Raw genomic sequence first — 9438 nt, 5'->3', positions numbered from 1 at the left:
AAGCTGCTTGCTGCCTGGAGACAGTGGGGGAGTAGTCCTGGTAGATATAGAAGCTCTGTCCCTGAAAGCTCAGAGTGGTATTGCGGGCTCAGAGAATCTCCATCTTCTCACAGGAAAATTGGACTGGAAGAATGATGTCACGGGGCCTCTCACCGTCCTGGGACCTTGGCACAGTCACTGGTGGCCATGATCAATCAGGGGCTTCTCATCCTTCAGCAGCCCGGAGACTAAATCTGTGGCTTGAGGCATTTCCTCTTGACTCTCGGTCCGATACGAGTCTCAGGATATTGCGGTGAGAAAATCCCTCTATGCTCACACAGCTCTCCTGTACCTTTATCAGATCCTCAGTGATTCACGTCAGCCTCCAGGGAGGTAGTCAGGTGTAAAGTGCTGCAATCATCATGGTGTGTAACTGTTGTTTTGAGTGAGGCCATAACAGGCACAGTCTCATTTCACAGATTAGTTCAATCTGCTTTGAAAGTATCAGAAACCTCTTGTATTCAGGTCTGAATCGTAGCCACGACTTCAGTTGAAATGAAAACTATCTCTGAGCATAGTAGCTTGATGGCCTGGAATGTTCATTTTAGCCCCCAGACAAAACCACACACCCGGGCAAAGTGCAAGTCTCTGGGCTTTCAGTCTCAGGAGAGGGCAGTGATGAAACTGGGTGTTGTAGGCTGGGAAAATATATATTTTTACTGCTAAATTCACAACACTTTAGAATACTGCTGCAGCAAACAGAAAACACATTGGGTTTTTACAGACATTTTTGATGATTGACTAGGAATGCCTTGGTGACCACTGTTTTTTACACTGGCTATTACTTTAATGAACTCCCCAAAACAAGATCCAATCTGAACCAATCATAGACTTATATGTTTCACCAGTTTGGCCACACAGTACAGCACAGTAGACAACTAAGTAACTAGATACTCTGTTTGTCTTTGACAGGAGAGAGACCAGACTCTCCCTCTGACAGCGGGAAGAGTCCTTCAGGGGAATCAGACCCAGGGAAGAGTCCTTCAGGGGAATCAGACCCAGGGAAGAGTCCTTCAGGGGAATCAGGCCCAGAGACGCCCAAAGCAACAGGAGGACATCACTGCTCCCACTGTGGAAAGAATTTTACCAAGTTAGGGAACCTGAATAGGCATGAGAGGACACACACAGGAGAAAAACCTTTCCAATGCTCCCAGTGTGGAAAGAGTTTTACCAAGTTAGGGAACCTGAATAGGCATGAGAGGACACACACAGGAGAAAAACTTTTCCAATGCTCCCACTGTGGAAAGAGTTTTAACGAATTAGGGTACCTATTAATACATAAGAGAATACACTCTGGAGAGAAGCCTTACCACTGCCCCAAATGTGGAATGACTTTTACCTGGTTAGGGAGCCTGAAAACACATGAGAGAATTCACACTGGAGAAAATCCTTTCCAATGTTCCCACTGTGGAAAGAATTTTACCCAGTTAGGGAACCTGAATTGGCACAAGAGGACACACACAGGAGAGAAGCCTTATCACTGTTCCCAGTGTGGAAAGAATTTTAGGGGTTTAGTGAGCCTGAAACAGCATGAGAGGACACACCCACAAGAAAAGCCCTACCAATGCTCCCTGTGTGGAAAGAGTTTTACCAAGTTAGAGGGCCTGACTAGGCATGAGAGGACACACACAGGAGGGGATAAGACCTACCACTGCTCCCTGTGTGGAAAGGGATTTAACCGGTTGAGGCATCTGAATAAGCATGAAAGAATACATACACAGGAGGAGAAGACATACCACTGTTCTCATTGTGGAAAGACATTTTCCCAGTCAGAGGACCTGAAATCACATGAGAGAATAGAGAGGCTGTGTTCTGACTTGTGTTTTTGACTGAGAATTAGTGTTTTTGTTTACACCACATGAAATCATATTGTTTATATGAAGTCATCAACAAATAGGTTTACTTACAAAAAATGTTTGTTTCGTGTCTAAAATTGAGATTTTAAAAAGTATGTACATTGATGTATAGGATACAAGTGTAAAGCCTTAGATTTTCATTTGATGATTGGGATATTTGAACATGTAAATTATTATATAAGTAATGTGATGGAAATTCTAACCAGAAAGGGAAAGAGAGACTGTAGATTCTTCAAATACCTTATTTTATGATAAGAATTCCAATTGTGGAGCAGTTAACAATCACACAACAGGTGCAACAGCCAAGAGCCCAACGAACAAGAGGTCTCCGCTTCTAGAATCTTTGTCTACGTGGCAGTTTAGCAGGTGTGTGACATCATGATGGGAACATAGTGTACAAACAAGTGATGACGCCAGTTTTGTTGCTCCTTTCTGCTGATAGAATTGTCGCTGCTGCTCAAGCTAGTCTCTGTTCTCTTCATATCTCCACACGGCTTTGCCCTTGAAAGATACGAAAAGAACAGGATGGACCAAAAACTGGTCTCTCTCTGACGGCCCTTTGTTGTTGGCCGCGCGACCAAGTTACTCAGAAACAGGAGAGGAAAAACACTGGTTTCTTCCAACATGAGAGAAACAGACAGAGGAAATGTACAGGTTTAAGGCTCATACAGCGCAGGTGCATAACAAAGTTTGTAATTTTCCACGATAGTAAGTAAGTAGCCTTGCAGGAGCCTTGGCTTGTCTGATCCAGAACTGCTCATAGTAACAGGAGCCTTGGCTTGTCTGATCCAGAACTGCTCATAGTAACAGGAGCCTTGGCTTGTCTGATCCAGAACAGCTCATAGTAACAGGAGCCTTGGCTTGTCTGATCCAGAACAGCTCATAGTAACAGGAGCCTTGGCTTGTCTGATCCAGAACAGCTCATAGTAACAGGAACCTTGGCTTGTCTGATCCAGAACAGCTCATAGTAACAGGAACCTTGGCTTGTCTGATCCAGAACAGCTCATAGTATCAGGAGCCTTGGCTTGTCTGATCCAGAACAGCTCATAGTAACAGGAACCTTGGCTTGTCTGATCCAGAACAGCTCATAGTATCAGGAACCTTGGCTTGTCTGATCCAGAACAGCTCATAGTATCAGGAACCTTGGCTTGTCTGATCCAGAACAGCTCATAGTAACAGGAGCCTTGGCTTGTCTGATCCAGAACAGCTCATAGTATCAGGAGCCTTGTCTTGTCTGATCCAGAACAGCTCATAGTAAGAACCTTGGCTTGTCTGATCCAGAACAGCTCATAGTATCAGGAACCTTGGCTTGTCTGATCCAGAACAGCTCATAGTAACAGGAGCCTTGTCTTGTCTGATCCAGAACAGCTCATAGTATCAGGAGCCTTGTCTTGTCTGATCCAGAACAGCTCATAGTAAGAACCTTGGCTTGTCTGATCCAGAACAGCTCATAGTATCAGGAACCTTGGCTTGTCTGATCCAGAACAGCTCATAGTAACAGGAGCCTTGGCTTGTCTGATCCAGAACAGCTCATAGTAACAGGGAACCTTGGCTTGTCTGATCCAGAACAGCTCATAGTATCAGGAGCCTTGTCTTGTCTGATCCAGAACAGCTCATAGTAACAGGAACCTTGGCTTGTCTGATCCAGAACAGCTCATAGTATCAGGAGCCTTGGCTTGTCTGATCCAGAACAGCTCATAGTATCAGGAGCCTTGTCTTGTCTGATCCAGAACAGCTCATAGTAAGAACCCTGGCTTGTCTGATCCAGAACAGCTCATAGTAACAGGAACCTTGGCTTGTCTGATCCAGAACAGCTCATAGTAACAGGAGCCTTGGCTTGTCTGATCCAGAACAGCTCATAGTAACAGGAACCTTGGCTTGTCTGATCCAGAACAGCTCATAGTATCAGGAGCCTTGTCTTGTCTGATCCAGAACAGCTCATAGTAAGAACCTTGGCTTGTCTGATCCAGAACAGCTCATAGTATCAGGAACCTTGGCTTGTCTGATCCAGAACAGCTCATAGTAACAGGAGCCTTGGCTTGTCTGATCCAGAACAGCTCATAGTTACAGGAACCTTGGCTTGTCTGATCCAGAACAGCTCATAGTAACAGGAACCTACTTCCCCTGGACAGGACTCTAGTCTATAGATCCTCTTAATTTTTCACTGCTGCTCTTTAATTATTTTGTTATCTTTATTTCTCATTTGTATTTTTTGAAGTTATTATTATTTATTTATTTAACTGCATTGTTGGTTAGGGCTTGTAAGTATTTCACTGTAAGGTGTTGTATTCAGTGCATGTGACATAAGATTTGATTTGATAGTCTATTAAGTTGTTATATAGATTAATGGAATTTTGCATTTCTTGATTCCAACCTTAACGTCTTGAATTGGATTTGATATATGATTTGAATATTGCTAAATTAATTTGATTGGATACATTTGCAGATAAACATATTGGCACCGTTGCACTTTTCTTAAATAATGACCCATTTCTTCTAAAATAAGTTGAAACTGATGTTCTCCACATCTTATAGGATTTTCAACATTGCAGAACCAATACATTTTTTGTTAACTTAAGTTTACATTCGGCTAATTCAGCCGCACCCGTTGCTGACAGGTGTATAAAATTGAGCACACAGCCATGCAATCTCCACAGACAAACATTGGCAGTAGAATGGCCTTACTGAAGAGCTCAGTGACTTTCAATGTGGCACAGTCATAGGATGCCACCTTTCCAACAAGTCAGTTTATCTAGTTTCTGCCCTGCTTGAGCTGCCCCGGTCATCTGTAAGTTCTGTTATTGTGAAGTGGAAACGTCTAGGAGCAACAATGGCTCAGCCGCGAAGTGGTAGGCCACACAAGCTCACAGAACGGGACCGCTGAGTGCTGAAGCGCGTAGCATGTAAAAATCGTCTGTCCTCAGTTGCAACACTCACTACCGAGTTCCAAACTGCCTCTGGAAGCAACGTCAGCACAAGAACTGTTCGTCGGGAGCTTCTTGACTATCTTCACATTACACACACACACACACACAGCAGCCTAGCCTGAAAATAGCCTGAAAATATTTTTGATATCTCGGATTGTTCTGACAAATATTTCCAGGCTCCGCTGGCATGGAATCTCCCAGGATAAACATCCATGCTCTCCTCCCGGAGGTTATGACAACACAACATCAAACACCGTAAATACACAACTTGATGCAACCACATGAAAAGGTTGGGAACATGTTTTCATTGGCCAGTGAGTGGTTAAGCCCTCGCCACAGCTACAACTTATTTATCAGAATTCCTGCTGTAAAAATAGCTACATTATTTCTGACACCCACAACTCAACTGCACCACGCGAGTTTGATAAGATTTATGTTTGGTTTGTTAAAATAGAATCTTTAGTCTTGGTTCCCTGCATTTTAAAACATTTCTTTAACTTTTGATATTGAATACTGCATTGTTGTTGAGGAAGAGCTTGCAGGTAACGGGGCATTTATACTATTGGTAAAACGTGGATAACCACGCTAGCTTCGCTCTCGTGTGGTGCTAGCAAGTATAATAGGTAGTGCTAGGTATCAACAGCCTCCCGAGTGGTGCTAACAAGTATTATAGGTAGTGCTAGGTATCAACAGCCTCCCGAGTGGTGCTAACAAATATAATAGGTAGTGCTAGGTACCAACAGCCTCCTGAGTGGTGCTAACAAGTATAATAGGTAGTGCTAGGTATCAACAGCCTCCTGAGTGGTGCTAACAAGTATAATAGGTAGTGCTAGGTATCAACAGCCTCCCGAGTGGTGCTAACAAGTATAATAGGTAGTGCTAGGTATCAACAGCCTCCCGAGTGGTGCTAACAAATATAATAGGTAGTGCTAGGTATCAACAGCCTCCCGAGTGGCGCAGCTCTGCATCGCACTACAGATCCGGGTTCGATCCCGGACTGTGTCGCAGCCGGCCGCAACCGGGAGACCCATGAGGCGGCACACAATTTGCCCAGCGTCGTCCGGGATAGGGGAGGGTTTGGCCGGCTTGGATGTCCTTGTCCCACCGATCATAAGATCAAAATGATAGGGCTTAGACTGTAAAACTATAATTTAGATCTGATGATCGGTGGAACAAGGACATCCTCAGACAGGGCTTAGACTGTAAAACTGTCTGAGGATGTCCTTGTTCCACCGATCATCAGATCTAAATTATAGTTTTACAGTCTAAGCCCTGTCTGAGGGGGGAGGTTCCTCTAAGCTATATGGAACTGTTTTAAAACTTCTTTGGGATAGGTGGCAGTATTTTCACGGCCGGATAAAAAACGTACCTGATTTAATCTGGTTACTACTCCTGCCCAGAAACTAGAATATGCATATAATTAGTAGATTTGGATAGAAAACACTCTAAAGTTTTGAAAACTGTTTGAATGGTGTCTGTGAGTATAACAGAATTCATATGGCAGGCCAAAACCTGAGAAGATTCCATACAGGAAGTGCCCTGTCTGACAATTTGTTCTCCTTCTGTTGCATCTCTATCGAAAATACAGCATCTGTGCTGTAACGTGACACTTTCTAAGGCTTCCATTGGCTCTCTAAAGCCGCCAGAAAGTGGAATGGGGTGTCTGCTGTCTCTGGGCGAAGAACAGCAGGATAATTTGTTAGTGGTCAGCCTGGGGACAGTGACACTGGAGATGCGCGGTCACGAGACTACTCCATTTTTTTATTTCAGCCTTTGAATGAATACAACGTTGCCCTGTTGGAATATTATCGCTATTTTATGAGAAAAATAGCATAAAAATTGATTTTAAACAGCGTTTGACATGCTTCTAAGTATGGTAATGGAATATTTGGAATTTTCTTGTCACGAAATGGAACGTCTGTCCTCAACAGGTTAACCTGTTGGGGCTAGGGGGCAGTATTGACAATTTAAAAACTGTTTTAAGAAGGTTATACCAAGGATAATTTTGCTATTTGATTTTGAACTTTAAGACCCATAGAAGTATCAATAAAGAAATATTCAAAAGTTATTTTATGTAAAACAATATTTGGCCATACTGCTATAACCCATACTAACGCATTGCATAACATTCACAACATGGAACAACAGTCCCCCAAAACATCCAAAGGAAGTTTGTTCTGAAGTGTCTGTCCTATATCGGAGAGATACATGTCTTTAACCCCTTTTTTTGCCACTTAAGTCTTTCCACATTGTGTTACGTTACAGCCTTATTCTACAATGGATTAAATAAATAAGAATCCTCATCAGTCTACACACAATACCCCAAAATGACATCACAATACCCCATAATGGCATCACAATACCCCATAATGACAAAGAGAAAATAGGTTTGGAGAAAAAATGTCACATTTATTAAAAATAAGAAACATAAATACCTTATTTAAATAAGTATTCAGACCCTTTGCTATGAGACTCGAAATTGAGCTCAGGTGTGCATACTGTTTCCATTGATCATCGTTGAGATGTTTCTACAGCTTGATTGGACGTGATTTGGAAAGACACACACCTGTCTGGCTGCCACAGCATTCTGAAGCGATACGCCATCCCATCTGGTTTGCGCTTAGTGGGACGATCATTTGTTTTTCAACAGGTCAATGACCCAACACACCTCCAGGTTGTGTAAGGGCTATTTGAGCAAGAAGGAGAGTGATGGAGTGCTGCATCAGATGACCTGGCCTCCACAATCACCCGACCTCAACCCAATTGAGATGGTTTGGGATGAGTTGGACCGCAGCGTGAAGGAAAAGCAGCCAACAAGTGCTCAGCATATGTGGGAACTCCTTCAAGACTATTGAAGAAGCATTCCAGGTGAAGCTGGTTGAGAGAATGCCAAGAGTGTGCAAAGGTGTCATCAAGGCAAAGGGTGGCTACTTTGAAAAATCAAATATATATTTTGAACTGTTTATCACTTTTTTGGTTACTACATGATTCCATATGTGTTATTTCATAGTTTGATGTCTTCACTATTATTCTACAATGTAGAAAATGGTAAAACAAATAATTATAACCCTTGAATGAGTAGGTGTGTCCAAACTTTTGACTGGTACTGTATATACACTTACAACTGTATATCTCATGAATGTTTTTACATTCAGTTACATGAAGTCACTTTCTTACCACTTCTTCCATAGGCAAACATGTAAGGAAAGCTTTTTTTAAATCAAAAGGGATGCTGCCAAAAATGTATTGAATTCAAATGGATTTACCCAGCCTACAAAGCACTACAGCCACTCTGTGATGACCAGTTCTGCTCTTTTATTGAGGGATCTAGTCTAGATTAAACCTCATAGGAAGACAGTTTTATCATGTGGAGGTTTCATTCAGGTCTCTGTTTAACGGGATACTCTGTTTGTCTTTGGCAGGAGAGAAACCAGACTCTCACTCTGACAGCGGGAAGAGTCCTTCAGGGGAACCAGACCCAGAGACGCCCAAACCAGCGAGACAACACCACTGCTCCCACTGTGAAAATAGTTTTTGCTGGTTAAGGAACCTAAAACTGCATGAGAAGACACACACAGGAAAAAAGCCTTTCCAATGTTCCCAGTGTGGAAAGAGTTTTACCATGTTAGCTAACCTGAAAAGGCATGAGAGAATACACACTGGAGAAAGGCCTTATCACTGTTCCCACTGTGGAATGAGTTTTACTCAGACAGGGCACCTAAAAGCTCATGAGAGAATACACACAGGAGAAAAGCCTTTCCAATGTTCCCACTGTGGAAAAAGTTTTACTAAGAAAGGGCAATTAAAAGAGCATGAGAGAATACACACAGGAGAAAAGCCTTTCCAATGCTCCCAGTGTGGAAAGAGTTTTACCTGGTTAAGGAGCCTGAAGGAGCATAAGAAGACACACACCAAAAAAGCCCTACCACTGCTCTCTCTCTGTGTGGAAGGACATTTTCCCAGTCACAGAACCTGAAATCACATGAGAGAATAAAGGCGCTGTGTTCTGACTTGTGTTTTTTGTTTTTGTTTATGCCACATGAAATCATATTATTTATGATTACACCTGTCTATATAAGGTCCCACAGTTAACAATGCACGTCAGAGCAAACACCAAGCAATGAGGTCGAAGAACTTGTCTATAGAGCTCCGAGACAGGATTGTGTCGAGGCATAGATCTGGGGAAGGGTACCAAAACATTTCTGTAGCATTGGAGGTCCCCAAGAACACAGTGGTCACCCTCATTCTTTGATGGAAGAAGTTTGGAACAACCAAGACTCTTCCCAGAGCTGGCCACCCGGCCAAACTGAGCAATTGGGGGAGATGGGCATTGGTCAGGGAGGTGACCAAGAACCCGATGGTCACTCTGACAGAGCGACAGAGTTCCTCTGTGGAGATGGGAGAACCTTCCAGAAGGACAACCATCTCTGTAGTACTCCACCAATCAGGCCTTTATGGTAGGGTGGCCAGACGGAAGCCACTCCTCAGTAAAAGGCACATGGCAGCCCGCTTGGAGTTTGCCAAAAGGCACCAATAGACTCTCAGACCATGAGAAACAAGATTCCCTGGTCTGATGAAACCAAGATTGAACTCTTTGGCCTGAATGCCAAGCGTCA

General features: G+C 43.2%; 1 long non-coding RNA gene across 1 annotated transcript; it reads left to right on the top strand.

Annotated features, from left to right (window-relative positions):
* Positions 1-1948: 1948 nt before the first annotated feature.
* LOC115152502 (uncharacterized) lies at positions 1949-8832 on the top strand. The gene is made up of 2 exons (XR_003867515.1): positions 1949-2261; positions 8245-8832. It is a non-coding gene; the product is annotated as an uncharacterized LOC115152502 (long non-coding RNA).
* The last annotated feature ends 606 nt before the right edge of the window (positions 8833-9438 follow it).

The sequence above is a fragment of the Salmo trutta genome, chromosome 17 (assembly GCF_901001165.1).
Source record: "Salmo trutta chromosome 17, fSalTru1.1, whole genome shotgun sequence".
Lineage (NCBI taxonomy): Eukaryota > Metazoa > Chordata > Actinopteri > Salmoniformes > Salmonidae > Salmo > Salmo trutta.
Note: the sequence above shows the minus strand (reverse complement) of the source record. Positions and strands in the feature narration are given on the sequence as shown.